At 37.3% G+C, this 21,762-nt stretch overlaps 1 long non-coding RNA gene and 1 other non-coding gene across 3 annotated transcripts; one reads left to right on the top strand and one right to left on the bottom strand.

The window, feature by feature from the left end:
• Positions 1 to 409: 409 nt before the first annotated feature.
• LOC142172348 (5.8S ribosomal RNA) lies at positions 410 to 565 on the bottom strand. The gene has a single exon (XR_012701709.1). It is a non-coding gene; the product is annotated as a 5.8S ribosomal RNA (ribosomal RNA).
• Positions 566 to 14,241: 13,676 nt separating this feature from the next.
• LOC107792405 (uncharacterized) lies at positions 14,242 to 18,004 on the top strand. 2 transcript variants are annotated; one of them, XR_012701520.1, is made up of 4 exons: positions 14,242 to 14,491; positions 14,618 to 14,769; positions 16,576 to 16,643; positions 17,683 to 18,004. It is a non-coding gene; the product is annotated as an uncharacterized LOC107792405 (long non-coding RNA). The 2 variants fall into 2 exon arrangements; XR_012701521.1 differs by lacking the exon at positions 16,576 to 16,643 and having other exon boundaries at positions 14,250 to 14,491.
• The last annotated feature ends 3,758 nt before the right edge of the window (positions 18,005 to 21,762 follow it).

Genomic DNA, 21,762 nt, shown 5'->3' with positions numbered 1-21,762 from the left:
TCACTTAATTATCAGTACAAAGTTTAATAGAAACTCCTCTCTCGATTAAGTTTCAACCTCACAATATGAACCAATTTAAGCTCGGTGAAGATATGCAAGAATTCATAATGGATTGGTCTTTAGGAAAACCTCTTTCGATTATCCTCCTAACTAGGTTTAATCAAGGATTCAACTAGCCTCTTTCGGAGCGCCTAAGCGCAATAAGGGTCAGGGAGCCCAAACGTGTGACGGGCCGTAGCCGCGACATTACGAGAGTTGAGTTTCAACCACCACTTGTCATGACGTCCGTCGCCGTGGACTCGCATTTAGGCCAACCACGCGCTCGGGGCACACGGGAGGCCAGTATCCGCCCCACGACACCACCACGCCCATGATTCTGGGCGCGGCGTGCGGGGGGCGACACGATGCGTGATGCCCAGGCAGACGTGCCCTCGGCCTAATGGCTTCGGGCGCAACTTGCGTTCAAAGACTTGATGGTTCACGGGATTCTGCAATTCACACCAAGTATCGCATTTCGCTATGTTCTTCATCGATGCGAGAGCCGAGATATCCGTTGCCGAGAGTCGTTTGTGTTTCAAAAGAAGCACAAGTCCCCCGCGTGCACATACTTAGAAGAATCTATGAACTCAACCAACAACATAGTGCAAATATATCACAAGTTATGCCTATTTCAATTACAAGAACAAGTGAACATAGATGCAACAATTAAATCTTCCAAAAATGATTCAAATACATAAACATAGAGTTATAATCCACAAACAACCATCAATATACTAAATCCATCAAAACCCAAATGGTTCTACTCCATAGATATGGAGGAGTTCTTCACAAATGAAACAAAAATAGAGAAAAACATAAATACAATCCAAACCCGGATTTGAGTGAGGAAGGAAGGATGAAATCCTTGTGCTCTTGCTTCTCCTTCTTCGCCTAAGCTTCCCTAGGTCTAAGGTGTGTCAAAAATAGTGTTTGGGGGTATTTAATCCGCCCCCAAAACAAATCTCGAACGAAACTACCCTTTCTTAGCGAAGTAGGACTTTTCCCGGACAGGATATGCGCGATCGCGCACTTGGTCGCGCATTTTGCACATTGTTCTGCCCCAAGCGTGCGCCCAGGTGCGCGATCGCGCACTTGGTCGCGCACCTGGGTGGTAAGTTGGGAATTTGGTAAAACATAAAATATGAAAGATATAGCCCTTTTAAATAGATTTCCAACGATATATTGTAGAGCCTTAACGGAGTTCCAAGCGAAACGTTATATGCATTTTACTGGATACTGCACAATATGCCTGCTCGGTTCTTCGTTTCGTTCCACTATCATCCGTTGATCCCCGAACTTGATCCCGACTTAATCCTTTGGCTTTTTACTCAGACTTCAAAGCTCCAGAATAGCTTGAATTCATTCCATAACATCTACATAGATCGGAATCACTCCTACAAGGCATAAAATACATAATTAGTGCAAAACATTAGCAATTAAAATACAGTAAAATAGAGTGCGATAAACGACTAAAACATAAGATTATAGCCTACCATCAACTGCCTATACTGAAAGTATATTCTGTACTCTTTTTCTCTTCACCCAGCTTTTGTCCAAATTGGGTTTTTCTGGCAGGGTTTTTAATGAGGCAGCAACGGAAACCATACTACGAAGGAAGTTTCGTCAGCAGAAGTAAGACCTTTAAATGATAAGGCATGCAAGCAACGAGCCACTACAGAATGCTTAGATAGTTTTTTGCTCTATAGCGAAGTTCCTATCGGGAGACAAAGCTTGCTATCACGCCAAAGGTTACCCGACCGTTCACGAGTGCAAGTCACTAGGGGTGGTTAGGTAATCTTTGGCTCTATAGCAAAGTTCCCAACGGGAAACGAAGTTTTCTATTGAACCAAAGATTATCCAACCATTCACTAATGGAATCTTCAAAGGATCAAGTCTTCTAGTGTTCAAATTCGCATTCTTCGCATTCGAACACTAGGGGGAATAATATGAGAATACGGAAACATGATTTACACATCAACCGGGACTACAAAATCTAAGAATAAAGTTGTATCATCAGGACCGGGGACTACGTGGCCAACCTTGTAGAAACAAGTTGTACAATATAGCCACAAGTAATGGAAATTTCGTTTTAGCACAACAAATGCTTATGTACTTTTGAAAATGGAAGGAGTAAATTAAAGTCCTTTTATTTTATCTTGTTTCTTGCCCGAACGGTAAATTAATTTTATCATTTGAAAGTTGAACGAGTACTTCAAATGCTAGTACCGTAATGAACATGAGACGTCCTCTTCAAGAGCACCGTAAACATAAGAGGTCCCTCTCTTATGAACCCCTCACGGTAAAAGTGTTGACTCCGAAATAACTTATGCCCGAAATCCAAATGCTATTGGGGAAAAATACACCTAAAGAATTTATTAGCTCGATGTAAAAAAGAAAAATTTACGCAATGATTAAACGAAAAGAACTTTTATATATAATGAATGTTCCAAGCAGCACAAATACAAAAGTATGGAAAAGAAAAGCAAAGAAAGCAAAAGCTAAACTACTGCATCCCCGGAATCCGAGTGAAGAGAAGTATTCGCGCCCCTAGGAGAAGTAGGGGGATCTGCCGCCAACTCAAGATCTTGGCCTTCACCATCTCCCCCTTCAGGTTCTTCTTCAGTTCCCGAGAACTCGAAACCAGAAAGAGAAGAGTGGGTCGCATCGGGTTGGACTAGGAGACCCCTTCCAGCTATTGACTTCAGCTCATGGGCCTTGGCGATTGTGGCATCAAGGTCAATAATGCCCGTTTTGGCCTCTTCCAAGGTTTTTATCTAAATGATATACATAGGATATGTTTTTTCAACAATAAGAGAAGCCGGTCGATGCTGAAGTTCTTCCTTAATCCGGTCAACCTCGGTCGAAAGGTTATTCCGCGCAGATCTAGTGGCCTGGAGTCTATCATCAAAGTCACGGATAGTAGAGTTAAAAACATTATTATGCTCTATGACCTTATTATGACTCTCTTCCAACCGGGTATACTTCTTCTCAGTAGCAGCAACTTCTTCAGTTTTGGAGTTCAAGGCTGCCTCCAAATTATTCAGTCTTTTAGTAGAGGTAGCCTCACGATCGGCAGCAGCAAGAACGATATTTTGGACCTCAAACCATTTTGCCTTAGCCTCTTTAAATTGTACCCTTAACAGGGAGGCCTCTTGGCTGAGGGTCACTACCTATTGCTCGCTTTGATGCAACCAAGCCTCCAACTCAACGGCCTCAGCGGCTTGTGCTTCCAGTTCCAGTAAGCGAGCAACAATTTGATCCCGCTCGGCCAACAATTGATCCCGCTCGGAGGTGAGTTTCTATTTGTCAGGGATCAACCTCTGAAGGCCATAGAAAACAGGGAAGTTGGCCTACAAAATAGAAGTACAAATTAAAAACCCTGCCGTAACAAAGATAGAAAAAACAACAGAGGGAACAACGATCATACCGCCGATGTATTGTGCATGGCATTGTTCACCGTACAATCTCCCGAGAGAGACTATATTTTATTCATATCCTTCTCTGAAGCCTCTAGCTTCAGATAATTAGCAAGTTCCACCGGTGAGGACAATAAATGGCATCCAGTAGAAACCGAGAGGGAAACACTCCTTCTCCTCTAAGGATCTTTGGGGGGAGGGGGAGGCAAAATAGTTATGTCCTAAATTCCCATGAACTGGTGACTGGGGAAGAGGGACATCCTCATCTCGGAAGACTGTCGTTGGTGGAAATGATGTAGCAGTTGCTAGTGGCCAAGGCAAAGTTGGCGATGAGGGAGATGAAGCTGATAGCATTGTAGGTTGAGAAACAACTTCGGCAAAAGCAGTGCCAGTTAGGGGTGTACAAATGAAATAGACAAACCGCACCAACCCGATAATCCGAGTCAAACCGAGAAAAAAAACTCGACTATGGTTTGGTTTGATTGGTTTGGTGTTGGGAAAGAAAACCCGACGATATTTGGTTTGGTTTGATTTTAACTAAAAAAAGTCAAATTGAAACCAAACCAACCCGACATTATATGTATAGAAGTTTTAAATATATTTAATACATGAAAATGTTTATTGTAGTGTAGTTTATAAATATTTCTTATGCGTTTTCATAATTTTATCTTTTAACGTATTATTTCAAGCTTGGACTTATAATTTTTGGATGCTCCAATAAGTTTTATAGTCTATATATGTTAGTAACTTAAATAAATCCTAAACCAAAATCAAATCAATACTAATGATAATAAAAGACATTCAATTCAATTGTACTACTAATGAAAATAGTATTAGATATCTATTTTTTTTAGTTTTTCTATGGTTTAGATAAAATGCATAACTTATTTTTCTTTTAGTGTTTAGTCATGTAAATAATAGTAATTATTAGTCATACTTATTTTAGCAACTTATTAGTAATTTTAAATTATATTTATTTTCATTATGGCTTATTAATAATATTTATTTTATGTGATTTTCTCATCTTTATTGTTGAATATTTTAGTATAATGCTATGAATCATCTCATATTTATGTTATTTTACTACAAAATACCTTATATAATTCTGTTTTACTAGGATTAAAGAAATATTTGGAGCACAAATTTTATGTTTTGTGCTATGAAGACTTTATGAAAAAAAATCGAAACAACCCGAAAACCTAAAAAACCCGAGAAAAATTGAGATTTAAAAACTCGACTTTAATTGGTTTGGTTTGGTCTTTAGATTTGATAACCCGATATAATTGGTTTGGTTTGCTAATTAGAAAATTCGAACCAACCCGACCCATGTACACCTCTAGTGCCAGTTGTTGGTTGGTCATCAACCGAAGACGGAAGAGACCAGGTACCCAGCCTCACGGTACTAGGAATTTGGGACTCGGAAGCGAGAGTTGGCATCTTCCACTATATCATATCCCTCCCCCTCCCCCTCCCCGAGCGTTTGGACATCGTTTTGGTGTAACTAGCTCAACAAATTGAGCATTATGTTGAGCTGATGAAAGTCGTCGTCTTCTATATAGAGAAGCCCCCTCATCACTGGCTCCTCTATCATCATCGATCACCAGAGTGTCTGAGGCGCTCTTCTCCTTTTTATTCTTGCCCTCGACCATGGAGGAATATCACCTTTTTTGTTGCTTGTTCTCTGGCCCGGGACTCCGAGAGGAAGCACTTACATCGGAAGTAACTGCAATTAACCGCTCCATCTATCCACAGTCATTGTTATCGTCCATGTTGATGAGCAAAGCATGGTGACCGCGGTTGCTGTAGTTTATCATTCCGCCAGCGAAAATCTTGGTGGAATAAAGATTCATCAGTCGAGCCAGGGATAGCTCTTCCCCCATCTCCTGGCATAGACGCTGAAGACAGGCAACCGTCCGCCACACAGAAGGGTTCACCTGTGCCAAACAGACTTGGTAACGAAAGCAAACATCCAAGATAACAGAGTCAAATCCCCTGCTCAATGATAACAGTCCCAAAGTAAAGGGATACGTGTAAACATACATAAAACCCTTCTTAGAGAAGGTTACCCGCTCCGCTAGGTCAGGAGCGATGATGTTCAAATCTTGACAACCACAGTCTTCCTTCACAGCATGGATGCTAGAAGGACGGATGGAAGAAGGATATACACCAACAACCCATATGCAGGGATTAGCAGAAAGACACTTCTCTTCGAAGTCCTTAGTTGTAGTAAGCCTTCTGGGGATAATGGTGCTCACTGTAGGAGGAGCATTATCATCAGTGTTTTCTCTGTTCTTTGAAGAACTAAAATTTTTGGAAGAGGAGGCCATAGTTATCAGAAAGAAGTAAGGGTTTTTCTTTGAAGAAGAAGATTAAAGGAAGTTGAAAACAAGTGCGAGTTAAGTAAAGAGAGTTTGAGAGAGTTTAGAAAATTATGAAGTGTAAAAGAAGAAGGTTGAAGCATATAAGTAAAGGAATAGACAGCTAAACTCGTGGCCATGATTACCTCGAGAACCGGTGAAAGTGTTGTTGAATTGTGGGATGACGCATGTTCGAAAAATTAAATGCGGAGAGACGTGCATCTAATCAAGCATCAAAAACTTTTCAGGGGGGTCAAAAAATTTCCCGCCAAGAAAGGTATTGGTATTTTCACCAACTTCCCGGTGACACAAGGATGGACCACCGGAAAGCAGAGGGACTATCTGTATAGGGTAAAATATGTTCATATTAAATGTCCGCATACTAAAGCAATACGTGGAGCCGAAGGTAGATGGAAAGCGAGGTAAATGGCAATCAAATCCAAGGGCAACAATCTCGTTTGTTCCCAAAGGGAATGCTGCTCATAAAGACAAAATAAATGTCTGTTACCCGATAATATTTAATGAAGAATATTCTATAGCATTAAGTACGTAGTCCGTTACAGAGAATGTGACATTCATAGCATACCGTTACACATTCTTCAATGGTCCCCATAATTGTCATTTAAGAGCGGCTTGATCCTAGGACCTTGTTCCCCGTGAGCAACTATAAATAATGAGGTCAACAACCATTGTAAAGGACACGAATTTTCTAACAAGCTTATGCTATATAGTATTCAAAACTCAATAATATTTTATCTTCTTGCTTATTAAGATCGCTATTATTGTCTTTGGAAGCTCTACTCCCAGAACCAAGTTTTCTGTTATTTTATCTCAATTCAACGCTAAATCTTACATTCTTATTTAATTTATTTATCATTTTGGGATCAAATCGATTCACTTATCTATAAACCACGTATAAATTCAATTGTACTATTTTACGGGTAAACATGAATGTGATAACATTTTTAAATTCAAAAAAATTTAATCATTAGGATCCTACAGTAGTTTTAGGAGTGATATATCAGCTTAATAAATAATTAGACAAATGCATGGAACCGGCTTTCGTACCCAAATAGTTAAAGCTAAACTCCATCTAATATGATGATATTTTTTGCACTTTCCGAATAAGAAACTATATTTCTTTTTATATTTGCTTGTCCAATATATTAAAAATATATTTTTATTTTTATTTATCTATTTAAGCAGATCAAGAGAAAGGTTATCTTATTTTTTTATTTTACCCTTATTATTAATTACTTATTTTTCAAAACTTTTTAAAATTTTACTCCCTCCGGCACACTTTAATTGATTTTTTTGGATTGTTTTCACACATATTAAGGAATCCACTTTTTAGAATTAATTAATAATAAAATTAACCATATTAACCTTAATTTGTACATTGAAAATATAACAAATATTCCTAGGCTCTTTACTCCTAGGGCCACTTTGAAAAAAAAAAGAAATTAACTCCTTGATATATGAAAATATCAAATAGCGTGGACCACAAAAAATAGCCAAAAAATCAATTAAAGTAGACTAAAGGGATTATCATTATTATGAGTAAAATAGCAAAATGTATACTTCATTTATTTTTCTTAAATAAAGTGAAAAGTCAAAAGTGATAACTAAAAATGAACGGAGGGAGTAATAGTGTATGTATACTTGGAGAAATGTATTTCTTATACGTATATTTCTTACTTCAGTTCTCAATTACCTTGGTATTTACCTAAGACCAGTAACTTTTCCCCTTCTTTTTGTTGCCGCCACACTAATTGTGAGAAAAAAGTAAAAACATGTAGTTAAGAAAAGTAAATTTACTAGCAATAAAGCATTTTACTTTAAAGAGTGTTTTTTTTTTGGAAAAAAACGAAGCTCTTGTTAATGGTTGCACATACCACCTCAAAAACCAAGTAAATAGAAAAACTGTTTTGGAATAGGTAAAATCAATTCCTCCTTGGAAAAGAAGGAATTATGCAACTTGAAAAAGAAATATTAAAGGAAAAGATATCAATTTTTCAATTGGGATACATATCTCTTTTTTTTTTCCCTTTCAATATGGAATCATATAATCTTTTCTTTGAGAAGACTAAGAGCCCGTTTGAATTAGCTTTAAAAAAATGGTTTTCAGCAGAAATAATTTTTAAGTTAAAAAGCAATAAGTTGAGATTGTCCAGTTTATTATTTTTGGTTGTTTTAAGCAGTTTTAAATTTATTTTAAGTACTTTTTAACTTTGTCAAATACTAAAAAAAACTAAAAAGAACTTAAAAACTGATTTGACGAACTTAAAAACCAATCCAAACACCGTTTAAATCCCCTTAGGTCTTAGAGCTAGTCAAAAGCGCTACAAAATTCGTGAAGTTTGTGCAAAACTATACTCTAAAAACAGGCTTAAAAGCATGCACTTCGTAGATTGATAAATGTAGACTCGTATTAATAAGTGCATGCATATATACATGATTTAAATTGGGAGTTGGGAGCCTTAAACATAACGGCTTGTTTTTGTGGTCACAAACAGTCAAACACTTAAATCTAACTACTAATGTATTCACTATCACGAGGGTGGTCTGCCTTTTCACTTTTTGGAGTCGCGTGTGTCATTTCTTATTCCTGCTTAGCAGCATTGCCTTTGTTCAAATGTCTCTTTCACTATATATATACGTACTGATAGTGACAGAGATCTAATCCTCCCAACTATTTTAAATTTTACATTTTAATAAATTGATTTACTTAAATACCTTTGACGTATTAGAAAAATAAGATATATTTTTATTTTGTTTATAATTTGACTTGGTACAAAATTTAATAAAAAAAGAAAAGCTGGTAAAATTTGCACTCCGTTCAATTTGTTTGAACCTATTTGATTGGACACGGAATTTAAGATTTTTTTTAAAAAAAATAATTTGTGATATGAAACAATTCATAAATATTTATGTGATTATAAATTATCTCATTAAAGGTAAATGAAAATTTTAAAGTTTAATTAGTTTCCAGATTTAGAAAGGGTTCATTCTTTTTGAAACTGTCTAACAAGGAAATAAGTTTATTCTTTTTTAAACAGAGAGAGTATAATATTTGTGTTGCTATAAAACTTTTGAATTGTGATTTTAAACGTGTCATACCATTTGTGTGACAAATACTTCTCGTAGAAGAAATGTAAGAATATATCATTTTTTGGAACAGACTAATAAGAAAATAGTGCAAAAGTGAAATAAAATATTATTAACTTCTCCATATTCCCTAAGTGCTCCATTAAATTAATTAGTAGAGTGTCAATTAAGTGAGACACCTAAGAGAGATAAATGAGATTTTAAACAAAAACTCTTGTGACTAAAATTATGACATGTATTTTCTTAAGAAATGTTCAAAACGCTTAAAACACATATTATAACATATGAACCGGATGTAGTATTATATTTTAAATCACCAAAATGGGTATCATTGTATCTTATACACTTCTGTATATAATAGGAGCATCTATTATCGAAAAGCTACGAGCATCCGTTCATGAATTTGATGAAAATTATGATTAACAGACAATAGTGTGACTCTCGCTCTCAATTTTGTGTCTGCTGATTATATGTCAAAACTTACAACTAAGTTCAGACTTTGTTATTTGTAAGGAATGGTACAAAAGATACAATCATCAAACGATAAAAACAAAGAGAGATCTGATAAGGAGTGCGTGCATGTTCATGAAAAGGTCAAGATATTTACTTATAGACTCAAAAGAAAAGGTTAATATTTATAGGCACGTTCAAGGGCAGATTGCACTTTTACGACTATATATATACAACATTTTGGAGGAAAAACGAATATATATATATACACAACAGTCACAAAAGAATAGTGAATATTGCAATACTTGGAATTCATTTACTTCAATAATTGATTAGCCTATGGGCGCAACCTAATTGGATATAGTATATGTCAGGTTTTGCATTGTCTTTATTTTCTGCTATGTTTTGAAAGCTTGGGAAGTGGTATTAGCTGGATCATCTGTTGCTATTTGAATTTGTATAATAACAGAGATCAGAGAGTGATGACTACTGACCCCAACGAAGCAAGTGCAGCTGTTATGACATATAGGCCGATGTTGACCACAACCAAAACTAGAATTGCATAGCCTCTATTATTATTTTCTCTATTTAAATAATGTGTCATATTTTTTTTTAATTTATTCCAAAAATATTATAATTTCTTATTTAGAAATAGTTTAATTTTAAAATTTTTATTTTATTTACACAAATTTGTATGATTTTGTTTCAGATCACAAGTTCTAAAATTAGTTTTTCCGTAAATTTCGTGCTTATTAGTCAAATACTAACTCATACATTGGGATGAATATACAGTCAAAACTTTGTTCAATAGAAAAGATTGTGTGCATATTTTTAAAATTATTATTAGTAACCTTAAAGATTAGATATAGCTGTTATAGAGTGGTAATTCTACAAAGAGTGTTCTGCTATAAATATAATTGTTGTTGTTATAGGTAAAAAGCTGTTATAGAGAGGTAAAATATAACTTAACAAATCGGTGATGAGGAAAACTTGAGATGTTGTTATAGAGAGGTCTGACTATATAACATATATTTATATATTTTATAGAAGGCAAAGTAAGGCCTCTGCGCTGCTTCTCAAAAATCTTATCGCGCGTGTAAATATATATATTAATTTGTCATCATGTTCTTCGACAGGTATAAGGTAATGCAATATAGGATTTTCGGTGTTCTTAGAAAAGGAATAATTTGCTCTGAACTGCATAATACTTGTCATAAAATGCTTAAAATTAGTCCCAGAAAAATTAGCCATATGCATCGACTTCAAGGTAATATAGAGAATTTTACATTATCAGTGCTTTAATCCAATATAATAAGATCATTACTTTATTTCAAGTTACCAAATAAGACTTGCTATGAATAGTTATTCATTATTGTATAAGGTGTACCACAAAAATTACAAGTTTAATTAATAACCACCTGATAATATAAATAACTTTTATATTATCTGGTCACTTTTATATGTTGTAACAAGTAACTTACCTTATTTTCAAGATTGCAAATCTTACTTTTTTTTGAAGGGTTACTGTAATTTCTTTTGGGCTATGTATGTAAGTTAAACTCAATATCATACAATGTCAATGCACATAACTTAAACACCCACACTCAAGTTGGACAAACATTTTACCTTGCTTTATGCGTCAATTGATGGGCCTATGTCCCTTCGAGACACCCGATATATATTAGTATACATCTATTATATATTTGCCTTTTTTTTTTTTTTTGAGTGGACGCCTATTTAAGTTAATTTCTCAAAACTGATGAGTCTAATTTCTCATGAAAGTTGCAGCTCAATATGCCGCAGACAGACCGGATAGTCCAACTGTTGTTAATAGGGATCTTTAAACAAATAGCCACCCATATTCATTGTTTACTTTGTTTAGTCATTATACGTAGATTATATATATATATATATATATATATAAAATATAAATTATGCATACCTCCACCGGTTATTTTTAATTTAATCGGTTGGGTGACCGGCTATTTGGGTTAATACTTCATGTTAATAGATCGGAATTGGACTTTCGATTCATGTGACTGTTTTTCTGTAGTCAGGGCTTGAAATAGGTTCTTGTTAGTCAAAAGTTAGATCCAGTGCGAAAGTGGGCTGCATCCTCCTCTGCTGCTGGAAAGCCCAAATAGCAGAAACTTACTAATGCCATTCTCTATTTATTTTTTAAAGAAAAATTACGACACAACAAATATATACATTATATTTATCATTCGTAACTATACTTTCAGAAAATTACTATTCTTAAAATTTTATTTTTCTATATTTCTGTATTTTGTCTTGGTTGTATTCGTTATGCGAACGAATCGATACGAATACAATCGATACAAGTTGTATCCTTTGTATACACTCTTGTATTTCGCCTTGGTTGTATTCGTTGTGTGAACGAATACAGTTGACACATGCCGTATTCGTTGTGCATCTGAATACAAGTGATACAAGCTGATAGCAATTAAATAGTAGCTACAAATGATAATTAGGCAAATTATAATTATGTACGGTCAACCAAAGAGCATGGTGGGGAGTTCTTGGAGGGAAGGATGCCGATGGTCTATTGGAAACAACCTCTCTACTTCATGGTAGGGGTAAGGTCTGCGTACACACTACCCTCCCCAGACCCCACTAGTGAGATTATACTGGGTTGTTGTTGTTGTAGTATAATTATGTACGGTAACTAGTCTCTAATTGTAGTGGTTTATGAAAATTCTTCAATTTTAAAACATAATTTTGCTGACTTCCAAGGGGGAAAAAGAGGCAAATACGGTGTGAAACTTCTCTAATGTCTTTGCTCATTCTTAAATAAACTACAAGGCGATCCTGGTGAGAGGCTTGTGCCTCACTCCTTGAGTTGTTTCTCAAATTAATCGAAATAGTTAAGCACATCTTAATGCATTTCTGTTATGAAATGGTTGATTAACTGCATAAAGTTCCCAAAGTTAATTTGTAAGTAATATCTTGCAGTTTAAAGTCAATGTTTTGATTTGAGAATGTAGTTGACTCAAATGATAATGCAATATTAGCGTTTGTTTGATTTGTAAAATAGCATGAAAAACTAAGTGTAATTTCATCGTGAACTTTTGAAGTGAAGGGTTACATCTACCAAAATATCTTCTAATCTTTTACCATTCTTCACTATCGTCTTTTACGCTTCCATTTCATCACAATTTAAAAATAATAATAAATTTAACTAATGTATACTAGTAGTGTTAAAAACTTGTCATATTATTAGTATATTAATCCGTTGCAACAAGTATTCTATTATTATAAGTTACTAATCTCACATTTTTTGCACAAATACCTATAGTTATCTTTTAAACTCCCTAATAGCTTACACTTCAATTTATATAATTTAAACTTTTTTTAAATGATATCGATGTAAGAAAGAAGCCCCCTCCCCCCCCCCCCACCTACACACACACACACAAAAATACCCATCAAAAAGTGTCTAACAAATGGTGATACTTATAGTAGGTTTACAAGATTATAAAAGCACAACGAACACTTATCTATTTTAGCAATTTCCTTCCTTGTTATGTCTATATCAACTGCTACGATTGAGCAGCCAATGAAGCTGAGTTTTCAACTACCACTAGCTTCTAATTTCTCCCATGAACTCGTTGGGATTCTTCGAATGGACACCTATCAAAAACTTTCTATTTGTAATTTCATTGAGTATTAAATAATGTTATTTTATTTGATTAATTTAATTGGCCATTTTGCAAGATGATTTATAGCATGCAAATGATTAAATTTGTGGGAGGGGTTTGGGACGGGGGGTGAGTGAGGGGATAGTCCTATTTCCTACCAAAAATAAACTAGAATTATAACAACTCATTCCTTCTGGAAAATACGTCATTCCTTTTATGTAAACCTACTTCACCAAAATAAAAAAATAAAAACTTATACTCACTCACCAACCCCGCTAGTTAACATGTACAATACAACTGATTCTCAAGTGATATTTCCATTTTTGCTTTTCTATTTCCTTATCTTAAATTACAGAATTAACAGTAAAAATTTCGAGCATGAAAGTAGCAATTACGTTTGGTTTTGAAAATATTCAAAAATAATATTGGAGAAAAGTTTGAAACAAAATAAAATAAAATAGGGAACATTTGTCTTAGTTTTAGGAAAACATCGATTTGGTTCATTTCTTATTTTCTAAAAGCAAAATATGCTTCATACTCCAAAAGACGTCATATTATTACCGTAATATGTTTAGCAGCCATATTGATTTAAATTAATATTCAACTGCTTAGCTTTGTTTTAGTATTAATCAAATGTAATGCAGTAAACCTGGTCATTTAACATTTTAACGCTGCACAACTTGAATTTTTCTGCAACAAATATATAAGTGGTCTGGTATTAGCTAGAGGTTGTTCATCGTAAAAGGAAATCTTAACAGAACATTTTAAGTGAGATCTAAGGCTTCCCGAAGCAAAGCGTGGCCAAGAATTCGAGGAAATGAAGAAAAGCAACAAAATCTTAGAAGTAAAACCAGCTCTTAAACAAGAAGTGAACTCGATAGGAATTAGTATTATTGACAGAAAGCAAAATCTGAAGTTAAGACTAATGTTCCTTAAGGAATTAATGTCTGTCTCATTTTACATACTAATGAACGTCCACCTCCTTATGTAATAGCACCAAACAGTGAGCTTACGTCTTTCTTTACCGTTAAGCTAAAGTTCAAAACTAATATGCTATTGTATAAACTTCCCTTCCTTTTTAGATTGAGTATGGTGGCCTTTGATTTTAGCCTCTACGCTAGTCAATGGCTCACAAAATGTCTATATCAGTATTTTGCTTAAAAGCTTTGCAGTACAGCCCATTCAAATCTTTTTCTACCTAATCTCTGTTACAACCCCCTCTTCCCTTAACAAACCGAAAAACTCATAAATGGTTTTTGCCTCTGGCATTTAACTTATATAAATATGCCTCTTACTTGTACCCTTATCTCATCATCCATTCACACAGTAGTTTAAGAACTTCTAGCTAAGAAAAATGGCAAAGCAGACAAGTTTCTTTCCACTGCTAGGCTTCCTTGTCATTGGATTTCTTTGTTTCATTTGTCTACCTGCTGAGGCTGCCCTTAAGAAATATCAGTTTGATGTTAGTGTCTTCAATTTTCAAGAAAAATATTCTTTTGTTTACTGTGTGGTTCTTACCTAATGATTTGTTTTATACCCTCATTTGGTTCTTTTCTTTTCCTCATGGCCAACTTTCTGTGTTTTACAGGTTCAAGTGGCAAATGTGAGCAGATTGTGCCATGCAAAACCAATTGTTACAGTTAATGGGAGATTTCCCGGGCCAACTATATATGCTAGAGAAGGAGATAGAGTTCAAATAAATGTTACTAACTTTGCACAGTATAACTTGTCCATCCACTGGTAAGAAGCATTAAATTCATATAAAAATTGCAAAATGTTTTGATGTCTGTCAAATGTTAGAGGCTCAAACAGGATGTTTTTATTCTGATTCTTGGTTTTTCTTTGTACCGCGGTTCTTTTCCAAGAGTTTTATTTGAACCAGGTATAGTTAGTTTTTTTTAGGAGTAGGAAACCTTGTGCTGTGATTTTAAATGAAAGCAATATATCTTGACTTCTTTATGCCTTGAGAATAATAAGTGATTTAGTGTAACAACCCGGCCGGTCGTTTCGGGAGTTATAGCCCCATTTCCTCCATTTTTGTTTCCTTTATGCTCTTAAGCTATATTATGATATACCAGGTTAGTTGGTTCGGGCCCGGAGTGATTTCGGAGGGGAATGAGACACTTAGTCTCTTATTTAGAACCTTAAATTGAAAAAGTCAACCAAATATTGACCTATGTATAAACGATCTCGGATTTCAATTCTGATGGCTCTGTTAGGTGATTTTGGACTTAGTAGTGCGTCCGAAATGTGATTTGGAGGTCAGTGGTAGAATTAGGCTTGAATTGGCGAAATTTGAAAATTTGGCTATTTCAGTCGGCATTGAAAAATTTGATATCGGGGTCGGAATGGATTTCCGAAAGTTGGAGTAGGTTCGTAGTGTCATTTGTGATGTGTGTGCAAAATTTGAGGTCATTCGGAAGTGGTTTGGTTGGTTTCGGCATCGGTTGCCGAATTTGAAAATTTAGAAGTTCTTAGGCTTGAATCCGAGGGTAATTTGATGATTTGATGTTGTTTTGAGTGATTCGAAGGTTCGACTAAGTTTGTATGTTGATATATGACTTGTTGGTATTTTTGGTTGAGGTCCCGAGGGCCTCGGGGTGATTCCGGGTGGTTAACAGATTTGTCAGAGTTGGAAAATGCAGCTGAAGCTGCTGCTACTACTATTTTCGCACCTGCGGAAGAAAGAGTCGCAGGTGCGAGGCCGCTGGTGCGCGTGGGGAGTTCGTAGGTGCGGGCAATGCTAGGCTAGGCAGGTTGCGCAGGTGCGAGTTGGAGGTCGCATCTGCGAGCCCGCAGGTGCGAAACCTGGGGCACAGATGCAGAAAGGGAGATGCTAGGCAGGCTTCACAGAAGCGGAGGAAACGCGCAGGTGCGCTTTCGCAGGCGCGAGAATTTGCTGTGCAGATGCGGAAAAAAATGTGAGGCCAAGGCTGGAGCGCAGGCGCGAAGGATTTGGACGCACCTATGAGCCCGCATGTGCGAGGCCTGGAGCGCAGGTGCGGAAGCTGGGGAATTAAGTGGAGTTCGCGGATGCGGCACCTAGACCGTAGGTGCGGTCCCGCAGGCACAGAAAAAGAGCCGCAGGTGCGAAAACCTAGGCAGAAACCATAAATAGAATGCTTCGCGAACTTGGTTCATTTCCACCATTTTCAAGTCGGTTTGTGGAGCTTTTGGAGTGATTTTTGAAGGGTGATTCAAGATCTATCAGTGAGGTAAGTTGCTTGAGCCCTAATACTTGTATATATGGTAATTTTCTGTTGTTTAGTCATTATAATTAGTGAAAATAAGGGGTTAGGACTTGGGATTTTTGGAGAAGTAATTTAAGAATTTGAAGGACCAAACGATGTCGGATTTTGATGAATTTGGTATGGTTATACTCGTGAGTGAATGAGATATCTTGTTTTGTAAATTTTGTCGGATTTCGAGACATGGGCCCAGGGGCCGGGTTTGAGCCAATTTCGGGTTTTGGTCTAATTTTTTATCTTTTCCATTGGAATTCATTCCATTAGCGTATATTGATGGTATTGTACTGATTGTGAATAGATTTGGAGCATTTGGAGGCCGAGTACAGAGGCAAGAGCATTGCGAGGTAGAGATTTGACCGGTTTGAGGTAAGTAACGATTGTAAATCTAGTCTTGAGGGTACGAAACCCCGGATTTTGTATCATTCTATTATTTTTAGTGACGCACATGCTAGGTGACAGGCGTATGGGTGTGTACTGTTGGGGATCGTGACTTGGTCCGTCCCGTAGCAACTGTAAAGTTGCATACTTTGTTAAAACTATATGATACTTATATGTTTTAGAAAGAGTTTCTGTAAATTGGACTGAATGCCATGTTTGGGCGGCCTTGTGCCAGTGTTGTTTAGACCCTTAAGGGCCTTTTCTTACTATCCTCTCATTGTTTTCGATTGAAAATCTATACTCAGACATGGTTACACTTGTTTACTGCATAACTCAGTTTTATGACTCTATTTTGATGCATATAAATGTTGTTTTGGGTTGAGCACCCTGTTTTACTGAAATGCCCGAGTAGCTTGAGAGGTTTATGACTGAGTGAGGTTGAGGGCCTGATTTATGAGGATATTTATGGGATCGGGCTGCACGCCGCAACATGTTTGATATCGGCCGAGGGCCTGATTGTGAGGATGAGTGTGGATCGAGGCTGCCCGCCTGCAGCATACTTTATTATTATAGCACGTGAGTTGTCCGTGCAGATTATAGCGCTTGGGCTGAAGGAGCCCCTCCGGAGTCTGTACACACCCCCAATGAGCGCAAGTACCTACTGAGTGCGAGTGCCGAGTGACTGGGAGGCATGGGTGATTGTGAGGTATGCCCGAGTGGTACGAGTGAATGTGAGGTTTTCCCGAGGGGCTGTATATGAGTGATGTTTTGCTCGAGGAGCTGTTTATGATTTCATCATTTTTGCTCACCTTTGCATTTTTCCTCTGTTTGAAAACTATTGAAAAATATATTTAAATGATTTTTACTGGAACTGGGTTTAAACGAGATATTTTGATTCAAATATATTTAAATGATTTTTACTGGAACTGGGTTTGCATTATTGCTCGTCACTACTGCTCAGTCTTTATTTATTGTTGTTACTTACTGAGTTGGCATACTTACGTTACTCCGTGCACTTTTTGTGCAGATCCAGGTATAGCTGGACACGATAGCGGTTGTTGATTATTTTGGTTACAGATTTTCTCGGGGATAGCAAGGTAGCTGCTTGGCGACTGCAGCCCCTGCTCTTCTTCCTCTTATATTCCTCTAGTTGTATTTAGCTATTTTCCAGGCTGAGTTAGCCTTGATATTGTTAAATAGATTGTAGTAGATACTTATGACTAGTGACACCCCGATGTCGGGCTTTTCCTTCCGCACTTTTGTTTTGATTTGAACTCCTTTGCGAAGGTTTTTATGTTAAATAGCACTGAAATTATCTTTGAAATGAAAATATCAATTTCTTTTGGAAATGAGTCGGCTTGCCTAGTTCCACCATAGGCGCCATCACGACAGAGGGTTTGTTTGGGTCATGACAGCTTGGTATCAGAGCCTAGGTTACATAGGTCTCACGAGTTATAAGCGGGTTTAGTAGAGTCTTGCGGATCGGTACAGAGACGTCTGTACTTATCTTCGAGAGGCTGCAGAACCCTGAGAAAAATTTCACTTTCTTGTATTCTATCGTGTGAAATTGATTCAGCTTGAAACATAACTCTTTGAATTCCTTCCACGTATTCGTATGCGCACATGAGCGCTCGGTATCAGTTGTGCATCGCCGGCTTGTGATTCTATGAACGAGGTTCGAGATGTGTATTATGTGTTTTGGTGATGGGCTAGTCTGCAGGACTTGAGACCAGGTTTAAACCGTAGCTTTGGCTCGGTAGCTTCAGTTGTAACCTATACATTTGAATTCATATGTCTGGTAATGCCCCTACGAGTGGAATTTGTGGCTCGATGAGCGGTGGAATGGCTTTGTGATGAGTATGATGTAACTGCGGGATGTGTTAAGACGATTTGAATGTGACGAGAAGTGTTTCCTTGAATTGTAAAGGAAGTCCATTGGGCGCTTGATTTTTCATTTTGATGTGACGTATGGTCTCGAGTGTGAATGTTTTGAAGGATCTTTCATGTTGTTAAATTTTGGGGCAAGTTAAATTCTCATGTCTTGTCAATGAGTTTGGACTCAAGAAGAGTAAGTGATTGTGTAGTAATTGTGGTTGCGAATGGGTATTTTTGATATTGATGGCTCGAGAAAGATGATCTTCGAAGAGACTTAGAGTCGGTAACATTTTATTGGTTCAGGTGCGATAGAGATACATTTCGATTTGATGCAGCAGTTGGGTAGCAAAGTATGAGGGAAGACATGACGGGAAGTGTTTCGCAGTAGTTGAAGTACTAGCAGGTCAAGTAGGAGAAGTAGAGGTTAAGAAGCTTCTTAAATGAGATGATTTAACCGAAGTAAGAGTGGCAGATTAGCATATGAATTCACTAGTAGGGTAGTCGTGCGCTTTGAGAAAGTGTAGAATGGTTTGGAATTATGTTAGTATGTGAATCGGCCTGCAGACTCTATTTGGAGTAATGGTTAGTGTACAAAGGAAAAATTGAATATGGCATAAAGGAGTGTGTTTGAAATGAATAGAGGCGTGAAGATCTGATAATCGTGTCAGGTGTAATATGACTTGAGTTCGGAAGGTATTGTTGACGTACAATTAATGTCAATGGGGAAAGTGCAGACTTATACAAATGGTGGGCGAGCATGAACTCATGAGAATTTATGGATTTAGTGGTCGTTGCACTCAGTGTTGTGTCATTGGAAGATGTCGGTAAGGAATTCCACATGTGGGTTATCTCCTGTGTGCAGCTAGCGGTGGCGTGATGTTGATGAAACTTTTGCGAGGAATATTACTTGCTACCCGGTAGGAGGTCGCGTGTATGATTTTGGCTGGAGATTCAGAATGTTCATGAAAGGCTTAATAAAAGACTTCGAGAAGTCTGGCAGGTTAACGGTGCGAGACCTTGGTAATTGAGAAGGAGAAATCCTTACGGGTTCTAATTTTATATAATTGCAGCTTAAGGCTAAGTGGGGGAGTCTGCTATCGACGAGTTGATTGCACGGTTATGGGTCGTATTAGTTTTGGTTCGGGGTATACCGATGAATCAGTTATGACTTGCAGAGGTCGAGATCGAGGATGACTCGGGTAAAGGAATTTCTGGACACAAGTTGTATTATACTCTATGGTTATAGGAGGACCATAAAATAATTGAGTGGTTATTCATAGAGAATGTAGTGTACATGGAGCGGGAATTTGCTCGGTTGCGTAGGAGTGTGGGTTACTCTTTATTCCCTTGGGTGTTGGTGTGCTAATGGGGCACAAGTTGTTTCAGTCCATTTGGTCGGTTAATTCGAGATTTGAGTAAAGTGGATGACTCTCGAGAATGGTTCCAATGGATTCAAGATTTATAAATATGGCTAGAAAACTGGGAGTTGCATTGAACGGTGTTGAGACTCGTGGCATCTTATATCATTGTGAATTATGCATTTCAGTATCAAGAAGGTGAAGGAAACAGTTTTAGGTTCACATAAAGTCTCTTCGGAGTAAGCATTTTTGGTTGTGGAACCTTTAGGATACATAAAAAGGGAATTCGGCGGCTTATAAGCCTTAGGGCGGCGTGATTCTATGCTAGAGTTCGTGGGGTAAGTTTTAGTTAAGGATAGTAGTGTTCTAACAAGGAAAAAGTAGCAATTTGAAGGCAATTTAGAAAGAACTTGGAGAAATAGGACAGCTTGGTAGTAGGTTGGGTTAGCACAGTAATGGGTATGATCGGTTCTTTGGGTACTTATGATGTGGCTAGTATCTACAGGTGTTTCGTGGCAATGCTCTCGAATTTGGCAACCTGTGTGGCTTGGTGGAGTTAGAGGAATTCAGTTCAGATAGCTTGGTTATGTGCAAATGGATTTCAAAGTGTTCATGATGGGTTCTACCATGGTTTGAACCGGATATTTTCTACCGATGTACGGAACGTGTTGTGTGTTATGATTTCATCCTAGAAAGAAGCAAGAAAAAGGTTTCTGACTAATAAGGTATGTAATTTGCTAGTGACTCAGAGTTGATAATGGAATTCTTATGCTTGTCACATGATGGCATAATAGATGTGGTGTGTTGTGCGGGAATAGGATTTACCTGTACAAGGTCACAATTCAATTTTGAAAGGAAGGACATAAATTCTTAGGCAGCATGAACGGTTTCCGATGACTAGGTAAATGATATTACTATCTGGTATAGCTTGATGAGAGTGTACATTTCAGAAGGGGCAGTGTGTTTTGATTTATGGGTACTTCGCTGGTATTGCGGCACTCTCCTGGTTGATCGACTGTTGATATTCAAATTTTTGCCAGGTGGCACGGAAGAATATTTTTTTAAGTATTTCTCGTGGGATGATTGTGTATGAGAGAGGTGTTAGGCATTCGGGCGGTGGAGGTGGAATCAAATATGGTGATTCATGTGTTCTATGGAATTAGAGATTGGGAGTTCTCAGGAGCAGATTGTTTCATGGTTGTGGACTGTGAAGTTGTGGCCGGAGCTAGCCAGACGATAGAAGGTATTATGATTCCGTCATTGTGGACTTTCGGAGGTTGTTTATCTATTGGTAGCTGACCATAGTTGATTTGGGGCCCATTGGTAGGCCCAATTAGGATGTGTATTCTACACCGAGCCGGATTGATTGGCTCCATACTGCTATTATTGAAGGATGTGCCATTCGGTTGATGTGAAGCTTATTCGTGTTCTGAAATGATCTGTGAGTTACTCTTCTATGCTACGAGGAGTTGTGATTCGTTGGTTATATGCACATATGGTGCGGTTCTATTGTGGCCTTATAGCGGAATTTGAGCGAGAATAGTATTGGATATTGCTTGGTTGATGACGTATTGGTTATGTCCTTTTGGGTTTTATGTGGCATGGTGTCGTTTGCTTCTCCGTGGTTATGGTAATGCACTTTGGGTACTTGATGTCGAATTGCGCATGGTTATTGATTTTAGCAGGGTGGCTGGAGGTGTTTCATATGGACCAGTATTTGGATAGGGTCGCGTATTGCAGCGGAGTTATGTGGAAATATGATCCCTTGTGTAAGATTCGTGTGTTATGGTTTCTGCGATGTGTGATGGGTTCTTAGTATTGTATCGGGGTGGTACTCGTCGAGCTTGCAAAACGGTTCTCCTGTTTGGGTCATT

This window comes from Nicotiana tabacum, chromosome 17 (genome assembly GCF_000715075.1).
Source record: "Nicotiana tabacum cultivar K326 chromosome 17, ASM71507v2, whole genome shotgun sequence".
Lineage (NCBI taxonomy): Eukaryota > Viridiplantae > Streptophyta > Magnoliopsida > Solanales > Solanaceae > Nicotiana > Nicotiana tabacum.
This window is presented reverse-complemented; position numbering and strand designations above follow the sequence as displayed.